At 40.2% G+C, this 26,402-nt stretch overlaps 1 long non-coding RNA gene across 1 annotated transcript in view; it reads left to right on the plus strand.

Moving 5' to 3' along the window:
• The window catches only part of LOC102060436 (uncharacterized), a 177,503-nt gene that overhangs the window by 141,657 nt on the left and 9,444 nt on the right, over nucleotides 1-26,402 (plus strand). Inside the window, exons 16-17 of the long non-coding RNA XR_012580425.1 lie at nucleotides 14,646-14,737; nucleotides 15,939-16,001. This is a non-coding gene — a long non-coding RNA (uncharacterized LOC102060436). The remainder of the gene's footprint in view (nucleotides 1-14,645; nucleotides 14,738-15,938; nucleotides 16,002-26,402) is intronic.

The raw sequence follows: 26,402 nt of genomic DNA on the forward strand, positions 1-26,402 counted from the left end.
CAAAAATGAAAGAAACCTTCACAAAGAAGTAAGAAATTTCACTGTTGCCAGAACTGCACAAGAGTTCATTTAGATGCTTTGCAAAATCTCACCAGGGTAATTCATGGTGAGAGTTTAGAAAACGTGAGAGCTGTAACTTATCAAACTATTGTAGGAAAATGATCATCTGTAAAGGCAATCCAATGACCAAACAAGTGAACAAAATCAGTAAAGATTTGAATATTTAACATGAAGTTACTTTTTATGGTTGATTTCCCAGATAGCCAAGAGTTAATAATGAGCTAGGAGGGCAGCAGGGATGTGACTGATATGAGTTTTGCATTTGTCTGCCTCTTCTTGGTTTGGAAATGGTGCTTGCCTCTGCTTCCCTGCTTTTATACCTTCATTTCTGCAACCTGGAAGATTACCTTAGCATTTAGGGAGGAGGGCAAGACAGTTGAGCATAGCTGTGTTTGATTTTTCTCCTTGAAAAAACAGACCTGATTTTGAAATTCACTGAGGAGAAGAACAGGGAATTTTGAAAGTTTGAACTTGAAATAACAAGCAGGTAGAATTTCTGTCATGTGGAACAAATTTTACTCCACAGCAGATTTAATGTAATGAGTGAAACAAACCACCATCGCAAAATACTATTATTGAGATTATTCTTGATTCTCTATGGGATTGCTCAACCTCCTAAAATCATATTGTTGGTCCACAATCATAGCTCTTTTGACCCTAATACAGTATATATATGAGGTTATATAAAGATAAAACGTGCATAATGGTAGTTGGTCTGGGTATAAATACAACAGCCTGAAATACTGTGCTGTGCCTTTTGGTGCCTTATAGCTGGTTTAAATTGATATTGTATATTTGTTGTTTTCCCACACCTGGTTCTAGTACAGCTAGAATATAATTTGGCTTTACATATAAACCTAGCATGAGGGAGCAGGTGGAAGAGGGAGTACAAAATATAGTAGCGCATTGGCAATTACTATATCCACTTCCCAGCTAATAATGAGTTTTCATTCTTCAGTGAACAGAAAGCAAGTGAACTTAAAAATTAAAAACCTTGCAACTGTTGAAAAACATGGCTGCATCCACTGAAAAATAAGATCAAAGGAGTTGCTTGAACAGCCTCTCTCTGAAGGCTGCTCAGTCGCAGTTTTGCTTGTGGAACATAGAGCTTTGAACCCCTGCTCAGTTCTGGCAGCTGGCAGCAGTTTATAAGGCTGTGTTTTAACCCTCCATCTGCCTTCCCAGTGCTATCTTTGGTCTGGTTCCATGGTATCTCAAGGATTAGCTGTGTGCATACTCCAACAGCTTTGCATGTCTCTCGGCAATATCCGGCTTTAAACTTAATACAGTAGGAGGTCATTCTTCCCATTGCTGTGCTTATTTGTTTAGATTTCATGCAGTCACTGGATCTGCCACAAGCTTTAAATTCCTGCAGGATTGGTTGGCCAGAGAGAGCACGTGTATAACTTACTGATAAGTGACATATTTTTGTCATTGTTTCCAGCCTGGTGTAGTTTGCTACGCCTGCCCTTTTGTGTTCAGTGGTAATCTAGTTCAGCTGCTGTGCTAACGTGTCTTAATAAACTATTGCTTTGGACCAAGTACCTGAATAATTTCATTATGCTTATATAAACAATTATCTTGGTTGTTTTAACAGTTATCTTTCTAAGCACAGCTGAGATGAGAAAGCAGTAAACCAGTTTTCAGGGCTCAGAGCTGGAGGGTGTGGGTATGTGCTCACTACCTCCCTCTCTTCCCTGCCCAGTGAGGATAATGGTACAAGAGTCACCTAAGGAAGCTCAGAGTTGACATTGCCTTAAAAATTTTCATTGTGGGGAATGCCTGTGAAATTTTATTTACTTGACTTTGTACTTACTGGAGAAAAGGCAGGTATTTGTCTGAAGGAAAAAAGGGAAAATATCTTCTGTGATAATAACCCTAGCTGCTATAAAGAGGAGTGTAAGGGCATTGCCATGAATTTCAACACTGATCTAAGAAATAAAATAAAATATAAGAATTGACAAATAATAAATATTCTCTTTCTGTTTCACTTTCCAGAAGTCCTACAAATGTAACACTGTAAAAACGGTTCTGAATGTTATCAAATGATTTTGAATAGGCTGTTACCTAAGAAAAGCTCTGCTCTGACTCATGTGGTACTTAATCAGAATGAAATGTGTCAAGAAGCTCTTAACTCTTGCTGATGTTGCCAATTGTTTTTCTAGACCATGATTTCTTGCTTTAAATTTGACTTGTTGAAGCACTCTTACAGTTTTACTTAGTTCAAATTTATTTTAAACCTGACAATGCCTCCCTCTAATTTGGAGTTCTTCTCCAATAGCTTAACACTGAATAAATGCATTTCAGTCCTCTAATGTTTAAGAATAGATAAACTAATCTTCCCTACCTTGGAATAGCAGTTTTTGGTTTAATCCTGAGCATGCAGTCACACTTTGGAAATGCCCCTCACCCACTTCTAGCTCTTTCCAGAATGAAATAAGAGATTTAATTCTGAGATTTCTGTACCCATTAGCCAGTAGTCTCATGCAACTGTATAAAAAAGGAAAAATATAATTAACCAAAAAACATTTTGTGTTACTCAAAACTCGTGTGCATCTCAATTTGGAATCCGCAGAGGGTTTCCCTGCGTTTTGCAGATTGTGTGGGGGATTTCCAGCTGATGCCCGTCTGTCACCCAGCGCTGGCTCCTGCCCCGGGCAGAGCAGGGAGGATGCCCTGGAGGGCAGGGATCGCTCCGTGCTGTTCACTTGGGCGGCCACCGGGTGTCATTCTAGGAGCAGGCTTCGGCCAGCCCTGGAGCACCACTGTGGCACCGCACTGAGTCACTTTATAGCACCAAATCAGCCTCTAAAGCAGTGATTATTTACCTTCTGAATCTATTTTATTTTAAATTATTCTAAAGTATAAACAGTGCTGTTAACTTCCATCTCTGCGTTCAGAATGTGAATGTTGGGTTGTAGAAAAAAGTGCTGAGGGAATCAAAGGCATTTGTGTTAAGATGTTCTGTAAATGCTACACTCGCAGCTAGGGAAAATTCTGCATCTACCCATCAAATTTGCATGAGCTTTAATACAGCATTTGTGAAGATGTTAATATGTATTTTCAATGACTATTTGTGGGCAGCTGTTTTAAATATGTACATAACTGACATTTTATATTTAAAGTGCAGGAGAAATGAGGAGGTAGAATGACTTTTAGGCACAAAAAACAATCTCTTTACAGTTTTGGGGTTTTTTTCTCCATGTGCAATAGAGAGGGGAATCCTAGAAAATGTCTGTAGCGCCATGTAAGGCTCTGGTATGGACTTAGGTGGGTGTTACACTGAAGAAAGCAGATTGAATTCAGTGTTTAACATATTGTTGGCCTTGTTTTAAATACTTTTTAGGATTCAGAGGTTCATCTGGAAGAATGAGCAAAAGGGTGCACTGGGTATCTTCAAGAACAGAAATGGTAGCATGAAAAGAGCATGTGAAGAAGAGGAGATGAAGGTTTAATGAAGTGGAGTAAGGTCCATGGTACATAAGGCAATAAGGGCAGATTTCAGTAGGGCAGAAAGTTATGGTGCTTTAAAAGTGAAAATGTGAAACCTGAACTTAAAGCAGAAGTACACTGGAAGAAAACTAGGTTGCTAATAGGAGTAGGAATTGGGATATTAGAGAGCACTTTCAATGCACTCTGAGGAGGAAAAAAGAAGGAATTGTTTTGACTGTGTGTCCCTGTTTATCTTCAGCTTAGTGTATCTGCTTCTTTAAGTGATAAAATACATTGAAGTTGAAAGAATTGGTGTCTATCCTAATAAATAAATAAATCCTAATAAATTTAGTAGCATGTAGACTGCTACTAAATTGCTAAGAAGTTTTTTCAGGACAACTGGGGAATGGATTAATAGTGAGGCTTTTCAAGTAACATGTACCAGAATCTAGATAGTGCTGGAATTATTATTGCACCATATTGCATATGATCCTTAAAAAAACCCCAAACCCTCCCACTCTCCCCCCGCCCCCTTGTAAAGTGTTAATTCCCATTTATTCCATTTGGCATTTATCCCTCAACAAATATACTTAGAGTTTAAATTTTAAACATATTTGTATAAAATTATATAAAAGCCACACATTTAAATGGTTTTGTCCTAGATGATACACAGAGACTTGTCAACTTCACCCTGATCTACCGAATTGAAACCATTGCTCCTTGTCCTGTCGCTATCTGCCTGTATAAAATTGCTTCTCCTTTTCATAAAACTCTTTTAGCTACTGGAAGGCAGCATTGTGGTCATGGTTTCAGCCATGACTTTCAGGTTCAGATGAGATATTAGGAAGAAAATCTTTACTGTGAAGTTGGTGAGATACTGGAACAGGTTGCCCAGGGAAATTGTGTCTGCCCCATTCCTCAAAATATTTCAGGCCAGACTGGGGCCCTGAGCAACCTGATCTACTAAATGGCATCCTTACTCATGACAGGGATGGGGGTGGGCTGGAATTAGGGATCCTGTCCAACCCAAGTCATACTATGACTCTATGAATGCCCAGAGGCTGTCAGGGAGCAGATATTTATGGTCTTGATAAGCAAGAGCAAGTTTTATGATGAGTTTATATGATGCAGAGGATTTTGAGGTATTGGTTGGAGAAGGGCAGACACATTTGTGGCAACCTTGCAGAGAGTGATACTCCTCCTGTTATCTTTGAGCTGAAATAGTTCTCATTCTCATACTTAGAATTGCCAAATGCAGCTGGGTTGATGCAAAGATTTTTTCTGAAGCAGTCGGACAACTTGAGATTGTCCAAAAACTTGTGAGTTATGTGACATACCAATTTTGGGATTTGGTTGGATCAGACAAAGGAGCATTATATTTTTTGTCATTTCACTATGGTTGCATTTCGAGTAGTTTCAGATCTTGAAAACTTGCCATCTTTTAAACCAATAGCTGCTTTAAAGACTGTAATATCTACAGCCAGTAAGTTTTCCTCTGAAGGTACTTCCACAAAGAATACAGAATAAGGCTCTCAAAGAACTTGGTTTCATTTGAGCTACTTTTACATTAGAAAATAAGTGGTTTTTAAAATCCAGATTTCAAAAAAGTTTTGTGGCCTTATTCTTTCTACTTTGCACCATTATTGTCTGTTCCATGCTATCTGAGCATCAGCTCATATTGGGTTAATCAAGATGACTACTCTCTCATGAGCTTTCCTTTCTCTTCCCTATTGCCTCCTGAATTTCTCCCCAGGAAGAAAATGGTGTATATTATATTCTGTATGTATGTATGTACACATGCTACATGTGCAGGTGTTAGAGATGGCAAAGCCAAAGTGCGTGTGAGTTTAATTCAGAAGAGACATTCCTCGCAATAGCTGCTATGTGAGGGAATGTTGATTTCAATTCAGGTCAGAATCTGCTTTCTGGGGATTTTGGACATCTTATGTGTCAAGCTTTTGATGGTTTGAAGGAAAAAGTCAGGGGACTCAAAACCAGCTGGATGGCAGCTGAAACAACTTGTCATCTCCCAACAGCTGAAAGTAGCAAAACTGACAAACATCCGAGTCAGGCAGGAGTGGAACCTGAGGGGTGAGAGGGTGGATCAGCCAGGTGTGGCTGAGCAGTTTAAAACTCAGTGGCACAGCACTGTGCTACCAGCTGCTCCAGAACCCCTCCTGTACATGATAGCATATTCCTCTCCTTAACTAGCTCGTTTTAATTAAGGTATGAAGTCATTTAAGTATTTCTTTGGCAAAAGCAATATGATCAGTGATTGTGAATGATCTTACTGCTGCTGTTTTCCAGTTTTTAGAGCTCTATTAAAAAATTATTTTGTGTCATTTCTAATCACTGCTCCAAAGATTGTCCCTTCAGTTGCCAATAAAGTTGCTTATTGGAATAATGCCATCAAGAAAACACAAGTCACATCCATTCAATGGCTACAGATAAGAGACTGGAGGTGGATTTCAGATTTTAAAATGCATAATGGTGTTCCTCTTCCTTCCAGGGTTTTTAACATTTTTAGTGTTTTTTGCTGGATGCTTGCCACCTTTTTGGGAGTGAAAACATTTGTCAGCCTCGTTTTGCCGGGGGTTATAATAATACACAGTTCATCCAGAGCTGTTGGTGTGTCTCTCAACCACCTTTCCTTTGCAACGGAGTATTTATTAAGTTATACCTGCCTGAGGGAGTTTCTTCCCAGAAACTGTCATGGGCAGTACAATTCCCACTCTTTGCAGGCTGATCCTTGACAGGAAACACTCCTTAGCCCTTGGATGCTGTTAAGAATTTCAGTTTCCTTCTGATTCAGCTCTCATCTTCCTTCTCCTCCCCATCCTAGTTTTAGACAGGCTCAACAATAAAACAGAAGGATCTATATATCAAATATTTACAAACAAGACTTTAGCGTACAGATGAGAAATAAAGATATTTGTGAAAAACTTTAGATTAATTTTTGCTTTATAGCTTGAATTCATAGCTTCCTAGCTTGCTTAATCTTCTTTCAACCCCAGCATCAGTGCTAGGAATTCTGTGTACTGTGACACCTTATTTCATAATGGTTGCAAGTGCTTCTGAATTTTCTTCCAGTGCCTCTTTCTGCCTTAGTGGTAAATTATAGGAAATGAATTGCCATGAAAAAAAATGACAGCTAGAAAGACAAAGGCTGGATACTTTGCAGTGAATTCATCTACCTCAACTGATATGCAGTTTACTGGGCCTTAAGTGAAGCACTCTTGGCTGGATAGTTACTAAAGAGCTACTAAAGAGTTCAAGGGATTGCACAGCAGCTGTTCACTTTGACTGAGTAGCTTAATTTATATTAAATGTCACCACGCAAACAACACATATTCTGTGAAGTCTGTGATTTGTAAGCAAATACTAAATTTGTCTTGTAAGACAAAAGATCTTGTTGACAGATAAGTGATGTAGCCACATATTGTTGGCTTAGATGTATCTGTGAGATCTGGTCTTGTTTTAAAGTGTGTTCCCAGTGTGTCTTCTTAAACCTGTATTGGAGAAAAAGGGTTTCGGATTTTTTTTATATCTTTTATACCAAGTTATGCTAAACAATTTGGGGAGGTTGCAACAGACCTAATTATACTATTGTGTTCTTAACGAGACAGAAAAATGGTATGTTGCATACAAGTAGTAATTACTGGAAGACTTAGAAGATATATTTGAAAAAAAGATCCACTGGTAATGGTTTAAAATATTGTAGCTGCTGCAGAGTTTGCTTTTAATGTTAGGTTGGGTATATATTCATACACAATACATCCAGTTACCAAGTTTGACTTAACTAGTAGTTGTCTTGCTTATGATGTTGAGCAAATAAAACAAAGAAAAAAAACTACATTTTTTTGAGGTTTACTTTTAGTCTTGGTTTTGTTTGGTTGGTTTTTCCCTTCTTCTTAGAGGAGTAATATTTTTGAAATCTAAGAACTATGGGGTTTGAATGTGTTATCTTGAGCTGGGTGCTGCCAAAGCTAAATTTCACCAACCCTCTATCCACGTTTTTTAATGTGGGACATCTTTAGAAGATGGAGGGGGGAAATCTTAGTTTTACCTAAAGAGAATATTCTCCACAAATGTTTGCCTATATAGAGGCACAGAGAGAAAAATCTGCTGCTTCCACAGTGATATCATCCTTTTCTTGAATAGTTATGGACCACAAGGACCAGAGAATAAGGGAGGGAGGAATTTAAGCAGGCCCTGTTAAGACTAAATTTCCCTGTTTAGGCACTTTTTTTTTACTCAGGACCACTGGAAAGAGAGTTTTACCTTCTAGCTCAAAAAAACTTTGTTTCTTTCTGATAATATGATTCTAAATTGGAACTGCATTTGTGCATTCATGGCCTGATCTCTTCTTAAAAGACAGAAGTTTTTGGGTTTTCTTCAACAGCAGAAAACTCTGTAGTTGTTAATCGTTGCATGGGATGGATTGGTCCTGGTAATATAGTATGGTGAAGTGTTTTGAGTATTGACCATCTTTACCTCTGCTCAAATTTATTTGAAAAAGAGAGTCTATATTTACATGTACTTTGATGCATGAAAATGCTTGAATCCAATGTCTCTATTAGAAAAATAAGAATAATAAACATCAGAAACTTAGCTCTGTCCTTCTGCCTTGTTATTAGTGTCAGGCACAAAAGAGAAACTTATAACTCTTATAGTAAGATCTGGTACCTGTGGGAAGGTAAAACAGAATTATTTCTCCTTCCTCTAGTTCATAGACAATACTCAGGTCATGAAGCTAAAGATTAACACATGGAGGTTTGTGTTTGTTGGGAAAACAGTGTTTGGTGAAAGTCTTTCTCTCCCTTCAGGTATAAATTAACTAAAGGTTGGCTAATGAACCTATGCAACAATGTTCCATTAAGATTTATATATAAATATAAATTCAATGTATATATAAATATAAATTCCATTCCATTTATATATATATAAAATATCTGTGTTTAGTAACAATTAATACTGTGTAAATATTCCCAACAATTAACTAATATATTAAAATCTCTTTAGTTTAAATATTACTTGGTATGGTCTTCGTTTGCTCACTCCAAGGCTTTCACTTCTATCTCCAGCAAACAGCCAGGATCAATATGCACTCAAATATCATTGGATCTGCACTTCCAACCTGGAGATTTACTGCTGCTCTGATATGATTGTAGCAATAATGAGAGATCTGTGTGCCTCATGGTTGTGCAATTCATGCCTTTCATGGTTGGTTTTGCCCTAATCCCGCTAAGTGCTGTGCAATATTTGTCGGGAGTTACTGAGTGACTGGAAGGCAACAAGTTCAGTTACATTAGCTCCATTTTGGAATTGATTTAGTTCTCTGGAGATATTAATTGAAACTTTGTTGAGGGTAGCACAGATGCACTTTGAGGTTTAATTGTCTAGCAACATAGAAATTCTGAGTGGCACTCATTTTATTTTTTTTTTTTTTTCTTTTAGAAGATTACAGATCCCTAATAATTTTGTACCAGTATCTTCTTCTGTTTCTATTGGAACAATTGCTCTAGTTCATCATACTTCAAAGCATGGAGTTTCCTGTTAGTTTACTGACAGACTTTTCTCAAATATCTGAAAAATGTCATACAAATACTCTCAGCTTTAAGAGTTTTTGCAACAATCGTGGCACCTCCACAAGGTCAGCTATAATACTTTGGAAATGAGGCCTGGTACATTTCTTTAAATTGTGTTGTAGAAGTTTACAAAGAAATATCATGTCTACTTACCAAACATTTGAATACTTGATTTCAGAGGCTGTAGTTGCAAATCATCGCAATTTGTGTGTCTGAGGTGAGGAGGACCTAAATCTGATTCTAGAACCACATGTTTTCTCCACAATGTTTTAGCAGATCACTGATTTTTAAACTTCAGATACAAAGCAGTAAAGTAATAATATGAGTGAAGGTGAGAAGGAGAACTTGATCAAAACCTATGTGGAAAGGTAGTCACAGTTTATGACATTGAATATAGCAAACAAAATACACAATAAAATAGGGTTGATCAAGATTTACTTCTTGTTTGTGTTTTTTTTAATTAAAGTCACCACTGGAATATTAGGAAATAATTTGGACCTGTAGGTTTTAGAACGCACTGCCATTTTGGTAAGTTCTCTGAGACTTGAGTTAGAATCACACACATTTGATTTGTTTAATTTTTGTTTGGTTTTTTTGTGTTTGTTTGTTTTCCTTGCTGTGATCACTTGTGACTGAGACAAAATGTGATGCCATTTGTATGACTGTTTGAAGAAACTCATGATAAGACAATTTTGGTTATAGGGAATCTGGAGTTCAGTGACTGACAAAGTCACTTGGCTTTCAAGGTAAAATACAGCTTTATACAGTGATCCTTATTTCAAGGCACCAAACCAGACGTGGAACACTGAATTTGTATATAGATGTTGCAAACAATTGATGGGATGGGTAGCTCGTTCCAGCAGACCACAGCACCAGCTGACACCTGCAGAGAATGGCACTGACATTTGTGTAGGGACAGGTAATAACACTGATTACATTTTGTACTCATATACAAATACCATACTATGCATAAAAATTTAAAAAGCTAAAACTCTCCCCAGGTCAAGTACCATTCTCTGTTAGTTCAGCTGTGTCTTTTTACAAGCTGTCTTTAATGCTTTCATTGGTTGTGTTCTTAAAAGGCAAACACTGCTCCCTTTGGAGGCAGTTTCATAATCAATAGACTTCATTACAGGCAGTGTTTTCCCTCACTTTGTTCTTTTTATTAACCCTAGATGACTCTTGCAATCTCTCAGGAATCTAATCCCTAACTCTCTTTGGATCTCTTCCATACTTCAGCCCCCACCCTTATCCCACATAGTTTGGAGATACCACACAATGCCTCCTAGCAAAACCCTTCAGGAATTAACTTCTCTTTGCACTGTTGAACAAGGAGTGCACTTAATTACTCATCTGATATACTTGCCAAAACTATTGTTTTTTTTTTTTTTTTTCCTAATGACTTTGCTTCCTATTCTCTTTTACTACCTGGTCCCATTAGGAACAAAAATATCCTTTTTTATTTCCAAATGTTTGGAAGAACAGAATTGCTCACAGGACTAGGTTTGGAGTATGCAATAGACATTCAACTGTGAAGGATGTTAGATTTCCAATTGTCTTCCTAACTAGCACATAAAATCTCTTGCAATGAGAGAGATACAAAGGCTACACTGATGCAATGTAGTGGAACAGTAATTAACCTTTTTCTTTTATATTCTTTATTTGCACAATATGGTGAAATGGGCCCTTTTGCAAGGACAAGATTAACAGGAAGTGATCCAATATTGGTATGAAGTGAGAGAGTTTGATTTTTTTCCTCATTAGTGTAGGAAATAGAGCATGTATGTGAGGATTAGCTCAACTCAATATGTCTCAGTTTATGAAAGATCTTTAAAAGGTGAATCCTGAAGTAGTTTATAATAAAAATGAATAAAAGTGCTGTGAGGAAGGTGAATATGAAGCAATGTACTTTTCAATTAGAATATATTTATTTCTTACATGGGCCAAAATATTTATAGGAACATGTTGAAACTCTTGTTCTTTCTCTAACTTGCCTTAAAAGCATATCTCACTGTAATCTTAATCATGACTTCTATTCTTTAATGGTGTTTTTAAAGCAGGAGCCAGTATGTCTTTTCAGATGGTGGGAAAGATGGTGTTTTCTATGGTAGAAAACAGCTAAAATTGGAAACTGAAATGCTTGAATGTTCACCAAGATGAAACAAATTATTAGCCTCTCTTTATTTTGTAATTAGAATGTAAACAGTGAAGCCTGTGATAGATAAGAGTATGAGAAAATGGAAAAGCAGATTCCTTTCATTCTGCTTGCTTCCGATCAGGTCAGAAAATGGCATAAGCTATTTGTGGCCTGGCAGAGTAGGAAAAAAGCAGTAAAGAACATGAAAAATTATTGATGGTGTCGGAAATATTGCCTAGTTGCCACAGATGTATCATAGCACCTTTTCAGAAGAGGGCAAGCACCTGCCTTATTCAGCACTGCCCTGCAGGGCCACACCGTGTAAACTGTGTTGCTTAAAATCAGATTCTACAGTTTTTGACATAAAAGAAGAAGTAATTTTTGATTCTTTTAACTGTTTATATTGTTTCAAAAGCAAGATAAATACTGCAGAGGAATTAGAATAGACTCTCCCTGATCACTTTCTATTCTAAAGTGCTCATATCCCAGGACCTGAAGGGATGATCAGCACAGGATTCTGCTTGTGCTGTTCAGTGCCCTGAGGTTATGAATATTTATTAAGAACCAAGCCTATTTCATAATTTACTACTTTCTGAATGAACGTATAAAAGCCTAGGAGCATAACTATAGTTTGTGTGAGAAGGAGAATTATGGCTACCAAGTTTCTACTATATTCTCAATTAGCTCCCAATATTTCCTGATAATTTCAATTTCCTCTTGCTCAGAAATATGGATAAGCCCTGTCTTGCTCAGCTATTTTTCTGATTTTTTTTAATTTTATTTTCAATGGGCAGGAAAGGGAAAAGGTTAAGATATGCCTTTATTGTGGGATTTAATGCTTAGACCATTATTCCAAAAGTCATTTGTGACTTTTCCTTCAAAGACCAATCTGCTCCTCAGTGACTGAATTCAAAAGGTCACTGAAGATCCTGCAGTAAGTAAGCTGTGTGCATTGATCCAGTTCATAAACTCGTGCAAAATATGATTCAGTGTGCAAGCTCCCATGAAATACATGATTAATTGTGTGGAAAGTCTTCACCCTGAAATTTGAACACTGCTGTGTGATGCAGGAAAGAACATTTTACATGTCTATGGGCTAATAATTTATTTAGAACTTAGAGAAACATCTGTTTGAGGACAGCAGATGACCATGGCTCACCCAGCCATGGGACATTGGCATTTCTAAAGAGATGGCAGCAGTTTATATTCCAAAAAAAAATATAAACCTTCAAGCTGTTCTGTGAATAAAGAACTGGCACCAGTTTTGGGTAGGTATCCCTCTTTCCTAATGTAGTCCTGGGAAGAACTTAAGCTTTTCAAATGGAGGATAAAAAAAAAAAAAAAAGAAATGGGGAGCTTGAGAGGAAGAAGTGTTTGTGCACAAACTGTACTTCTGCTTGCTGGTAGGAAAATTGAAGAAAAAGCTCTTGCAACATGTGGGATTGAGTTACATGACTGAAAAATATTAGAGCAGCTTTACAGTTCAGTACACAAGAGTAAGAGACCATGGGATATGGCCCAAAAACCTTAGCATGTTAGATTTTTTATTTGCTTTTTTGAATTTCATATATTATTTTTATTTATATAACTATATAATATGTATATTTACATATAAATATAAATTTAAAATATATTTATTTTTTATTTAATACCATTGGTTAACCTGCCTTTGTAAAACCTTGTGTATGTTTAGAATTGTTAATGAATATTTTTATTCTTTTCCCAATCCCTTTATGTAAGGGTCCTTCATAATAAGAGTAATATACACAATTCTATTTCACTCAATGAGATGATAAAAAAGAAACCAAACCAACCAAGCAACACCAAAGAAAAGGGAAATAATGGATAGTTGGAGAACTTTTATAGAGATCTAAGAAAATTCTTGTTATTCTGCAGAAGAGGTTCCTTTGTGAAGCTGGAAATACATGTAGGAGCATTCATAAATAAATCTATGTCTGAGACATTTGTGATGATCAGAAATATACTTGGCATAAAAATAATAAATTGGAACAACCATAAAATATTCTTTTCACAATCGAATTGCAGGAACAAAGAAAGATTTTTTTTTTGAGGTTTTGCTTTGTTTGTTTTCAACTCTCACCTTTAGCTAGAATATTATTTTTCTAGACTATTGCCTTACAGATAAGCCTGAGTTCCAGAAGGGACAATTATGATTTATTTCTCCTTGGCCCAGGCATTGGACACAAACCTTCTAGAGGCTGCAGCTGATCACTTATCTAAGGTTTAGATCACTTTTAAGGCTGTGTTTATTCTAATCCAGAGGGAGTAAGGCACTCATCTGCAAGCTACTCCTTTTGACAAGCACCTTCTCTAGACCATTTGGACAACTCTAGTATCAACTGTGTCCTTATAGCCCACCGTTATAATTGAATCCTTCATTGTTCAAAGTGAGGTGATAAATATGCTAGCTGTAATGTTGCAGCACTTCTGATTGCCCTCCTTATTGGGAGCTTGTTCTATTCCACCTGATAGAGGAAAAAACTTCAAACAAGCATGTTTTCAATCAAGTCATATGAGATTAAATAAATTCTGTTTTGAAGTTTATTAAATAGTCATCATCTCTGGTGACACAAGAAATGCAAACAAGTGCTCTGGCAAAGCTGATGAATGAGTCATGACTAAAAAGGTTTATTAGTTTGATGGGGGCTTTTTGCAAGTATCAAGTATTTGTACTACTGGGACATTGTTTTGATATTCCTATGCAGTCTGAGTCCCTGGTAAACAGGCTGAGTCTTCAAAATATGTATTAAAGAACAAAGTGGGATACATGTAGGTATCTTACAGACCTATATCTCACCTCTCTGCTGTTTCCTTCTAACTCTCACTGTCTACACTACTCCTTGCTGCATCAGGTGGTCTGTGTATATTATATATTTTTTGGAGAAATAGCTAAAAATAATTCTATAATTGCAAGCTTAGAATGTGCCATTCCACCCTCTGCCTTTGCTCTGTGTGTGCATTAAATTCCAATTTTCCCTTGACTGCCAGAGTAATTTCTGTTGTCACTATGAGCAATGCATTAATTTCTCCCTTTAGATGAATCACTAGACACTCTCACAGTAATGAGGGAAGGATGTGAGTCTGTGCATCCACTAGGATGTGGGACCCCAGGATTTATATCACTATAAGAGGGAAGAAGGTAAGTTTCTGTGAGAGAGCAGAGCAGCAGGAGCTGCTATAATAGTTAGAAAGAATTATTCATAACAGTGCTAGGTATAAGAGTCAAGCCAGTAAAAAGCTGAGCCTTGGCTCTGGATGCAGAGAACCTGCACCTGACACAGGAATTTCTGCCAGCAGCACAATTGGGATTTCCTCTGGAGCCAGGAAGTTCAAGCAGCTGCAGAATGATTACCTTAAATGCACACACTCAAAGGTGGGGTCTACTGTTGGTTCTTTCTTTATTTCAGGTACATCCAAGGAGGAGAAGTCAGTATTTGGCCTTCTCTGTAGCCAAACTGCAGATCTGCCACAATTTACTGTACATTTTTCTGCTTTTAAGGTAAATGTTGAACCCAAGAGCAGTGTGCATACTTTGGAATGTACTTGCACAATAATGTTACTACTCCCCAGTGAATATTTTGTTGGCCTATTTAGTAGAGTATCTTTGATTTTTTTTTCCACTTTTTTTCCTCATTTGTGGTGCATTTTTTAGTTTTGTTTAGGTTTTACACTCAAGAAATTATCCAGGCTAGTGGCTACTGCAGCTGCCAAGTCCACTCTACCCTGACAGAGAAAAATGCAGAGCTCTTGAACTTTGTAGATCCAACTGTATCACAGGAGCTCTCACTGTAATATATGATTTTATATGGGATGTATTAAAAGAAAGCAACATTTTTCTCCTTCTTTTATCTTGCCATTACTAATTTTATCTGGTTTCATCAAGGATTAGCAAAATATGAACCTGGAAAGGATTATTTGCCACTTCATTTTGAAAAGATTCCTCCTCAGGAGAATACCTTTGGATTTTTTTGCAGTCTGTAAAACCTACACAAACTCATAAATTTTATTTGGGAATCTTTTATTTGAACTGAAGGAAAGTATAATAAAGATAATTTGAATGGAAATAAAAAAGAGAGAAAATGGTGGTCTGATAGGGTTTAATGGAGAAAGCAGACTAAAAGATTTGCTTTGGTTTAGCTAAAATAGATTTCCTGAGTGCTCCTAAACAGCTGTCTACTTGTGCTCCTTTCTGAGGACTTTTTGCCTTCCAGATTGGATATTGCATATTTAAATGACTGTTTTAAAAAACGGAGCTGATTTAGAAATTCTTACCTTGAACAAACAGTTCTAATTGGTTCCATTCTCTCTCATGTGCTTACCAGTTTATTTTTTTTTTTTTAGCTTTTAGATGGCTAAGCTGCCAAAAGTACACACATAACACATCCTGTTTCTGGGTTTTTGGCAGTTAAATTACACACAACTAATATTTTGGCAAATATTAGGTTTTAAAACCTAATGCATGTATCACCCCAGTCTAATATCTAATTTAATTATACAATAAAGGGAAATGGGGCACAGGGAGTAAAATCCTTTTTTCATTTTGTAAGGCCATTTCATGTCTAAAAGCAATAAGCAACTGTTCGGCCTTCTGGTCTAGAAATGATGGCACATCTTTTATTTCAGCTTTTGCTAGATTTTTAGTACATAAGTACATTAGCATTTATATGAGATTTTGACTTGTATTTCTTCCTATCTTGCAGTTCTCTTCTTCATGGCATGCTTTGGACATCAGTTACAGTTCAGGATAAGAACTCTGGTTTATTGTGAGCATTCCTTTCACAATTATATTCTGCAGTAAAAGGCAGCAGTCATGGCAATTAACTTGATGTAAAGATGGGTGTTAAAATAGGTATTGAATGTCCGTATTTTTGGGGGTGACCATAAACCTTTTGTCAGATTAGGAAGATGACTTTAGAACTGTCTTTTCTGAAATGGCATGAAGTTGCTGGGAAAAGAAATATTTACAAATGTTTGTACTGAAACAAAGCAAAATACACAAACAACTAAGCTTTGTATCTTCCCTTGCCACTACACCACCACAGAAAGTAGACCTCACACTATGAAAAAAAAGCAGGGAAAACCCCGCTGTTTTGGGGGACTGTGGGTTTTTTTGTTTCTTGGTTTGTTTAAATTTTATTTAATGGAAGAGAAAAAGCAGAAGAAACTGAGTTTCTGGTGGATGATGAGGTAGCTATGCTGAGCTGTTGCTTGCAAAGAACCAAGGAGTGGTGGCTGTAGCAAAGGATTTTACTTTTTAAATTGTCTAGAACTGTTGTGGTGTGTTGCAATATCCTGTTTTACCTTCTCCCTTCCCCCTCGCCCCTCGCTGAGTGTGCCCTGTCAATCAGGCTAACATACCAGCAAGGCGTCGTGTGATAGGTGTCCCTAGTACCTTGAGACCCTGCCCCTTCACCTGGTTGGTGACTCACCTGTCCCCTCCCCTTCCCCTGTCCTGAGCTTAAAATGTGAATGAGACCATGTGGCATTATTCTGTTATCAGCAGTAGCCCAGTGCAGACGTATCTGTGCTCATGGAATAAACATCTGGCTACCTTCTAGCAGAATCCGCTCCCTTCTTTTCTTCACCATCGCCAGAAGCTCTCCCCTGAGGAGAACGGAGTCCTGTCTTGTGCCCCGCTGCACTCTGCCGCCAGCCAAGGTATCTTTGAGGTATAACACCGCAGAGCTGCCTGTGGCCCAGCAGCGAAGGTCAGAACTGGCCTGGGCACCATCTAACTGGTTATATTGGGATACATATTCCAATATATTGGCGTCCCTGTGGGTGGCTCGACTCTGCAGCCCGAAAACGGACTCGCAGTACCTCAGAGAAGCTTCTGCCAGCCGTGCATCCAGCTGGAAGGGCTTTGGTTGCATTGCCCTCAGCTAGAGACTTTGGGAATACTCCCAGAAAAAGTTTCGTGGACTGTTCGGCGCCTTTGGAAAGCCCTGCTTCATTGTGGTGAACAGATTTTCCAGAGGAAGAAAAGGGTAGCTTCTCTTACACCCAGAGAGAGGTCCTTTTCCGGTGGAGACCTGCCTGCCTGTACCCAGCCTACAGCTTCCATTTCACGTGAGTATCTCTGCTTTCGGTAGAGCAGAAGCTCAAAAACAGACTCTGCCGCGAGTTCTGTTCCTTTTTTGCCTTTGCATTTTGGCTGCGCAGCCCCACAGACGAGAATTCATAGCGTTCTAGTTTAGCTTTCCTGCTGCGTGTTTCACTGTTTTTTAGAATTCGCGCCGGAGCGGGATCGCTCTCTGCCCTTCCCCCCCGGCTCAGCAGCGTGTTCAGACACGTGTTAGGAGATTTTCTTTCTCTTTCTCTTTGCGGGGGAGGGGGGGGCTCTCTTTCCACGTGGCCGGGGGACCTGCGGGGGTCGGGAGTGCTCTGCACACGCGGCGGCAGGGGGGGGGCGTCCCGGTTTCGGCTGCCACGTGGAGTAGTTGCTGTCTCTGCTCCGCGGGAGTGGCTGCTGCATTCCACCGCGGGGGAGGCTTTGTTTCTGCCTCGGCTCGGCAGGGCGTGTCCCAGCTCCCTGCTGCTGCTGCCCGGGAATTTTAAAAGCAGTATATACAGCTGCATTGTGAAGCTTTTGTCTGCTCGTTATCGCTTTCTATCTGTGGTTTTTTTTAGAAATTGGTAGCTGATTTTAGCTTTGTTTTTGGTCAGGCGGGATTAAGTACTTTGCTTTTTAACATGGGTTCCAAACTTAGCATTGTACAAAGGGGAGTGTATTATGATATTGTTAGCATTTTAATCAAGAGTAATGTGAAATTCTCTAAAGGAAAATTGAAACAGTTTATAAGATGGCTTTTTCTGCAGTTCCCAAACATTTCCCCTGAAGAAATCCACAATATTCAATTCTGGGATAAAGTTGGGAATGAATTGATAACCTTAGGACAATCTGGCAAATTACCCTCAGCTAAATTTGTGTTCTGGAGTTTGCAAATTCGAACAGCATTGCTCAAACAAAAGGAAATGGAGAAAAAGCCAAATGTAAAGCCATGTGCCTCTGCTCTCCCTGTTCCTCCCTCTCCCTCTAAAACCCCTAAACCTCTTTCCCCAAAAAAATCCCGAGCACGTGTTAGTTTTTCGGAGAGCAGTGATGTCCAAAATGGCCCCCAGTCCCTAGGGGGTCCACAAGATGGTGGATGCCACGTGGCATCTTCCCAAACCTGGTCTTCTTCTTCCCAAAATCCTCTTAAGCATTCCAAAATTCCATCCCCATCCCCCTCTCCTCCTGTTCCTCGTGACACCTTTCCCCCTCCCCCCGCCTTTCCTGCAGTACCCTCAGCTCCGCCCCTTTACTCCTCCCAGGGGGCGGCCGCTGACGTGATGTCACCAGGTGACCCCGCCCCCTGTTCCCACGGTATCCCCACCCCCTGCCAGCCCCTTGACCCCGCCCCTTGTTCCCACGGTTTCCCCGCCCCTTGCCGGCTCCCTTTCCCCGCCCCCTCCCCGGGTTCCCACGGTGGGGACACACCCACTGCCTGTCCCCAAACCTGTAGCTGTGATCCCAATGCTTCTGATTCAAGGGATACAGAGCAGGGGACAGCAGACCCAATGCATAGTGCCATGTTGTCACTAGCTCCTGTTATATTTCAGCCTGCAGCTCAAGCTGGAGCAGCCCCAACTGCTAATTGGAGTTCTTTTGGACGACAATTGATTAAAGAGATCTGTAAATCTCATAAAGAATATGGTCAACACAGTCCATATTTCCGTGGCCTTTTAAATTCTGAATTAAGTAGGACTGTTGTGGTTCCACATGATTTAAAACAAATTTTTTCATGTCTCATGACATCCACGGAATTCAAATTATGGGAATCAGCATTGAAACAACTGCTAAAAGATGCTCTCCCAAGCTTACAGGCTGATCCAAACACAGCAAAAGACAACAATGGTAACCCCATTACCCTTGACCACCTCTGTGGTGAGGGTCAATGGTCTTCTCCCTCAGTCCAAGCTGCTGCAATTCCTGCAGAAACACTCGAGACAGTAAAGGAAGCAGCTGAAAAGGCATTCTTTTCCCTCCAACCTGAGGGGCCTTTTGAGCCCTATAGTAAAATCAAACAACTACCATCAGAGCCTTTTGTCAAATTTGTAGAAAGGCTAACTAGAGCCATTGAAATACAAGTTAAAAAGGAAAATGCAAGGGAAGCAATTTTAGAAGAAATGGCATTTACAAATGCAAATGAACAGTGTCGAGCAGCAATCCTGAGCCTTCCTATGGAACCTTCCCCTACATTAAAAGATATGCTTCTAGTCTGTAACAGGAAAGTGCCTCTGATGAGTGTTGCTGAAGACACCAGACCAAGGCTGCTGCCAAGACCACCTCAGCGTGTTGCTGTTGCCAGCCCTTCACCTTTTCCCTCAGCTCAGCAGCACCCTGGGCAGCAGCGGAGACCGGCAATGGTTGAGCCCACTAAACCATGCCTGCTTTGTAATAACCTAGGACACTGGAGTAACCAGTGCCCCCTGAAAAGGGAATTTGATGAATTTAAAAATAGCAGGGGAGGAGAACTGCAAGCCCTCCCTGGGGGTCAACAACAAAAAAACGAAGAATAAAGCGCCAGCCTGCCAGGCGTGCAGACATAAAAGGAGCAGGCCAAGAGAATAAGGGTAGCAAAATAAATCAAGCGCGCAATAATATTAATATTTGTGTAAGTGAAGCAAGTGCTTCAAAGACCAAGTCTGCTAGTCCACTGTTGAAAGTGAAACAAAATAACCTTTGTTGTGATTTAAGTGATTCTGTATTAACCGCATCTTCTGTCAATGAGCCTTACAGGTTGCAGCTGACAGAGTCACTCCACCTGAAGGACACTGACTGGCATTTTGTCTCTGTAAATCCTGAACAGAAAGGTACTTGGAACCAAATTCGTTGTAAGTACATCATCACTGGGGACAAAAACACACCACAAGAGATCGAAATTGCTCCGGGACTGACAACATCAGATCCTAAGCAATTTGTTCTCAGCCTGCACTGTTTCCACCCACCCCTGTTTCTTCCCAAGGGACAAATTGTTGCTCAAGCTATCCCTGTGCCATCTTTACCTGAAAATGTTGATAAACAAGGGCCCACAGTCGCCCGGGTCCAAGTTATTGGGACAGATAAACCCAAATTGTGGTGCAATGTCAGTGGGGGTGGGGAGTCTAAACGCATTGAGATGCTTGTAGACACAGGTGCAGACTGCACAGTGATTCCAGTACGAGACTGGCCAGCACACTGGCCTTTACAAAATGTTGCTGGTCACCTTCGAGGTGTAGGAGGTCTGCAATTGGCAAGGCAATCCAAAAGCATTATTCAATTCGAGGGTCCAAACGGACAATTGGCAAATATCCGTCCATTTGTGTTAGATTATTCAGAACCTTTGTTAGGGAGAGATTTAATGGCCCAGTGGGGTGTCACAATTAATATTCCAGACTCTCCACAGCATTTTTGTGCAGCAGTCATTAAACAACAGCGCCCCATCCAAAAACTTAAGTGGAAAACAGACGAACCAGTTGATGTGAAACAGTGGCCACTCAGTAAACAAAAAATAAAGGTGCTTGAAGAACTAGTAGAAGAGCAACTAAAAAAGGGCCACATTGTGGAGACCATGTCCCCATGGAACTCTCCAGTGTTTGTCATCCAAAAAGCTGACAAAAAGAGGTGGAGACTCCTCTGTGACCTCCGACAAATTAATAATGTAATTGAAGATATGGGTTCTCCCCAACCTGGTATGCCATCCCCAACAATGCTTCCTCAAGATTGGAAATTAGCTGTTATTGATATTAAAGATTGTTTTTTCCAAATCCCATTGCACCCTGACGATGCACCGCGTTTGGCATTCTCTGTCCCTTCTATCAATTCAGAAGCTCCTATGAAAAGGTACCATTGGACTGTTCTTCCTCAGGGCCTAAAGGTATCTCCAGCTATCTGCCAGTGGTATGTCTCTTCCTTGCTTTCCCCAGTTCGTGCAGCCGCAGAGAAGGCCATCATCTACCATTATATGGATGATATCCTTGTGTGTGCCCCCAATGATGATTTACTAACACATGCGCTTGACCTAACGATCGATGCATTGATTGTTGCAGGGTTCGAGCTCCAGGAACAGAAAATTCAAAAGATGCCACCTTGGAAGTATTTGGGCTTAGAAATTGGAAATAGGACCATTGTTCCTCAAAAACTAGAAATCAATCCAAAGATCAAGACCCTTGCGGATGTCCACAAGTTGTGTGGGTCTTTGAATTGGGTAAGGCCATGGCTTGGTCTGACTAATGAAGACCTTGCCCCTCTTTTCAATTTATTGAAAGGGGGAGAGGACCCAGGTGCTCCTAGGTCTATTACCCCAGAGGCACGGAAAGCTCTAGAAAAGGTTCAGATTGCAATGTCCACAAGACAGGCCCACCGATGCCGGCCTGATCTGCCATTCAAATTTATCATCCTAGGTAAGTTGCCACACCTCCATGGAATTATTTTCCAGTGGGAGGAAAAACAAACACCTAAGGCAAAGGACACACCAAAAAAGGACCGGGACCAGAGGGACTCTCTCTTGATCATAGAATGGGTTTTCCTCAGTCACAAAAGGTCCAAGAGGCTGACAAAGCCTCAGGAGCTGATAGCAGAACTGATCCGGAAAGCAAGGACCCGGATCAGGGAGTTAGCAGGATGTGATTTTAAGTGCATTCACATTCCAGTTGAGTTAAAATCAGGTCAAAATACTATGAAAATACTGGAACAATTGTTTCAAGAAAATGAAGTGTTGCAGTTTGCTCTGGATTCCTACTCAGGACAATTTTCGGTAGCACGGCCCGCTTGCAAATTGTTTGAACAAGATGTTCAATTTACTTTAAAATTAAGAACTGCTCTAAGTAGGAGACCTTTAAAAAGGGCTCTAACTGTCTTTACAGATGCGTCCGGGAGGTCACACAAGTCTGTTATGACTTGGAAAGATCCTCAAACCCAGCAGTGGGAGACGGACATTGCTGAGGTGGAAGGTTCACCTCAGGTTGCTGAATTGGCTGCAGTTGTTAGGGCTTTTGAAAGGTTCTCAGAACCATTTAATCTGATTACAGACTCTGCATACGTGGCAGGAGTAGTATCCAGAGCAGATCAAGCAATACTGCAAGATGTATCTAACATTGCACTTTTTGAATTGCTTTCCAAACTGGTAAAGTTAGTCACTCACCGAGAGCAACCCTTTTATGTGATGCATGTCAGGTCACACACTGACTTGCCAGGGTTTATCGCTGAAGGCAACAGAAGGGCAGATGCTCTTGCTGCACCTGCAGTGATGGCCACTCTCCCAAATGTTTTTGAACAGGCAAAAATCAGCCACCAGCTTTTCCACCAAAATGCACCTGGCCTGGTTCGCCAGTTTAACATCACTCGAGAACAGGCCAAAGCGATTGTGGCCACGTGCCCAAATTGCCAACAACATGCACTCCCTACAGTGAGTACGGGAGCAAACCCAAGGGGACTGAACAGTTGTGAACTGTGGCAAACAGATGTAACACACATACAGGCTTTTGGACGGCAGAAATATGTTCATGTTAGTGTAGATACCTTTTCTGGAGCGGTCTATGCTTCTGCCCACACAGGAGAATCATCTATTGATGCTATTAAGCACCTCTTACAGGCTTTTTCTTTCATGGGCATCCCCAAGGAGTTGAAAACTGATAATGGGCCTGCTTATAAATCCAAGGAATTCGGGAGCTTCCTGCAGCAATGGGGAGTAGAGCATAAAACTGGCATCCCCTACTCCCCTACAGGTCAAGCTATTGTAGAAAGAACTCACCGTGATATTAAAAGGGTCCTGGACCAGCAACAACAGGTTCTGAAGGTAGAACCTCCCCACATCCGGTTAACCAGGGCGCTATTCACAATCAATTTTCTGAATTGTTCTTTTGACAGCCTGAACCCACCCATCCTACGCCACTTTGGGGGGAACAGTCACAGGTTGATGAAAGAAAAACCTCCAGTTTTAGTAAAAGACCCTGAGACTTGGAAAATGGTGGGACCTTACAAATTGGTTACTTGGGGACGTGGATACGCCTGTGTGTCCACCCCCTCTGGTTTAAGGTGGGTTCCTTCCAAATGGGTAAAGCCCTATGTTCCCAAAGTCTCAGAGAAATCTGCAGAAGCACCCCAGGTTGCTCACGCTGCCTGGAGAAGAAAACGCCGCGCACGTTCTCTGGAGGAAATTCCATTTAAGCCTCCTATCTGGAATAGTTTGTAATATATGTTTGTCTCAAGTTTTTGTACCAGTTTAGATCCCACTGTTCGTGTGTAGCCTCGAGACGTCATGAGACCGAGCCTGCTTCTCGTCCTACTCGTGATCATCCCACCTGCAATCTCCTACATAGTACTGCAGCCCAAACCACATATGGACTACCTCGATAAAGGTTCTCAGACATCAACAGAGAAACTGACAACGAGCTGAATGGACTTTTCAATGGCTGGGGACTCTCGGGCTGGTTGGGATCTATTCTGAAAACTGTAATTTTAGTGCTGTTTATTTTTAGTTATTGTAGTTTTTAGCATTGTTTTTGGAGTAATCAGACGCATGGTTCTCAAGTTAATCTCAAGCTCATCTCCCCCTCCTGAGGTCTACCATTTGGAAGCCCTCAGTGCTCCAGTGGATGACCTAGAGGCCTCAGTAGAATCATTCTGCACCATAAACACAGCCCTCTTCTTTTTAAACAAAACTAGGGGGAGATGTTGTGGTGTGTTGCAATATCCTGTTTTACCTTCTCCCTTCCCCCTCGCCCCTCGCTGAGTGTGCCCTGTCAATCAGGCTAACATACCAGCAAGGCGTCGTGTGATAGGTGTCCCTAGTACCTTGAGACCCTGCCCCTTCACCTGGTTGGTGACTCACCTGTCCCCTCCCCTTCCCCTGTCCTGAGCTTAAAATGTGAATGAGACCATGTGGCATTATTCTGTTATCAGCAGTAGCCCAGTGCAGACGTATCTGTGCTCATGGAATAAACATCTGGCTACCTTCTAGCAGAATCCGCTCCCTTCTTTTCTTCACCATCGCCAGAAGCTCTCCCCTGAGGAGAACGGAGTCCTGTCTTGTGCCCCGCTGCACTCTGCCGCCAGCCAAGGTATCTTTGAGGTATAACACCGCAGAGCTGCCTGTGGCCCAGCAGCGAAGGTCAGAACTGGCCTGGGCACCATCTAACTGGTTATATTGGGATACATATTCCAATATAGAACTAGGGTTTTCTGGAGAGTTATTGCACCAGAACTGGTTGTCCTCACTCATCCTTAGTAAATTTAGACCTTTTATCTACAGGAGATCTGATCATCTGCATGGTTAAATTTCTAGGAAACCTGGAAAATGTTTTATAGACAATATGTTCCAAACAGCCCAAATAGAAAACTGCCCTCATTTCTTGGAGGGAAGTATGATTATTTCTATGGTGAAAAAGTTTTAATCTTGTAAGTTTTGAATTCAAATTTTGTAGAGATGTAGAACTCCAAACTTATGTTCATGCAAAAGCATTCTGATTTTGCATCAGTTATATTCTCTCTGTATAAATGGTTTTATATAAAATGACAATGTGAGAGTCCACAACTCAATTTCATGTGTGTAGAATTGTGCCAACAGGATTTGGCAAATACTTGGATACATCCAAATATATGGGCTGTGCTTGCTTTAGTCTGAAAACTGACAAAAGAGAGCCAGAGCTGCCTCATCAGTAAGCACAGCACTGAGATCCATAGAGCCAGACTTCTGCAATATTAAAAAAGGACCACATCCCATAGCAACAATGTTGATAGTTCATCCTTCATCTTGAGGGTACTGGAGCATATTTTGTAGTCAGTTTAAAGGATTGCTCTGTAAGGTTTGATGAGGATCCAGGATTTTTTCTGCTTTAAGGACCCCACAGGGCCAAACAAACACAGAAAAGGGATACTAATATCATGTCCTTTGGACACCAGGCACTCAGCATTAAGCAGTGCAAAAAATTGAGGCAGGGAAGACAGAGGAACAAGATTTTACTGCTGTATTTTTACATAAAAGGATATTGTTTAATGTTGCATAAGAGCATAGTACTAAGGGGAGTCTTAAGGCTGTGCAACTGGTGAGAGAGGAATAATTTTCCTCTGCATATTCCCATGACTTCCCTGTTTCTGTGTCTCTGAATATACCAGTGTTAATTTAGCCAGTTTGCATGCCAAAAAGCATTTATTTTATTTTTCTAACTTGGCAAATGTGTTCTCTGCATTGAAAATCTAGATCTGTATGAAAAACGGAAATGAGTTCTCATTGCCATATTCCAGCTAGAGTCTTAAGTAGACTCCAGCTAGAGTCTGAGGGGTGTTCAAGGTATCCTGAACTATGGGGCATTAGCAGTACCTGGCCTGCTCCTCTGAGCTGGATGGCATCTTGGAAGCGTCCTGGTCTTCCTTGAAGGTCTCTGGTGCCTGCATGGTAGGATCAGATCCCATGAGATAGAGGTAGGTAGCATCTGCTGAGGACCTGAGCCTTGACATCTGTTGAAGAATAGTGCCATGGGAGGAAAAGCTGTACATGCATTCTGTTATAGATTAAGTGGTAAAATTGATTGAAGACTTCTGACAGACCTATTAGGGTGTCATTGCATGTTTCAATTCTGTTGGAAAATGTTCAGGAAACTCACCAAGATATGGATCTGTTAGATTCCCTTCCTCGTTTGAAGTTTTGGGTTATTCATGTTACTGCAGTCTGGATTTCCACTGATGTTACGTTGCAAGAAAGTAATTCCCAGAAGGTAACTGTAGGGGTGAATGAATATTGGAATACATAATCTATATAAACATGAGTAGAATCAGCAGCATGAGTGAAAGTAAGAGTTTCAAGGATCTTTAGTAAAGATATTGCTATATGTAAGAATTTATATTAGCATATAGGATATGGGATTTTGTAAATTAGGTTTTGAACTACTGTGACTAGAGAGTCTTTCGCCAGAAAACGGTACTGGAGATTTCACAAAAATTTTGAAGTTTTAAAATATTTTTCAAAATGGAAAACCAGTTAGATTTTGTTTCAAGAAAGAAGAATAAGAAAAATACCCTGTTTAAATAATCTCTGCTCTAAGACTTTCTTAGGACTGTAAAGAGCTATATAGACCCTGTAACTGAGAGAGGAAAAGGGCAAGCTTGAAAGGTGGATGGACCATATTTTGTGGTTCTGGGAGTC

Source organism: Zonotrichia albicollis, chromosome 5 (assembly GCF_047830755.1).
Source record: "Zonotrichia albicollis isolate bZonAlb1 chromosome 5, bZonAlb1.hap1, whole genome shotgun sequence".
Lineage (NCBI taxonomy): Eukaryota > Metazoa > Chordata > Aves > Passeriformes > Passerellidae > Zonotrichia > Zonotrichia albicollis.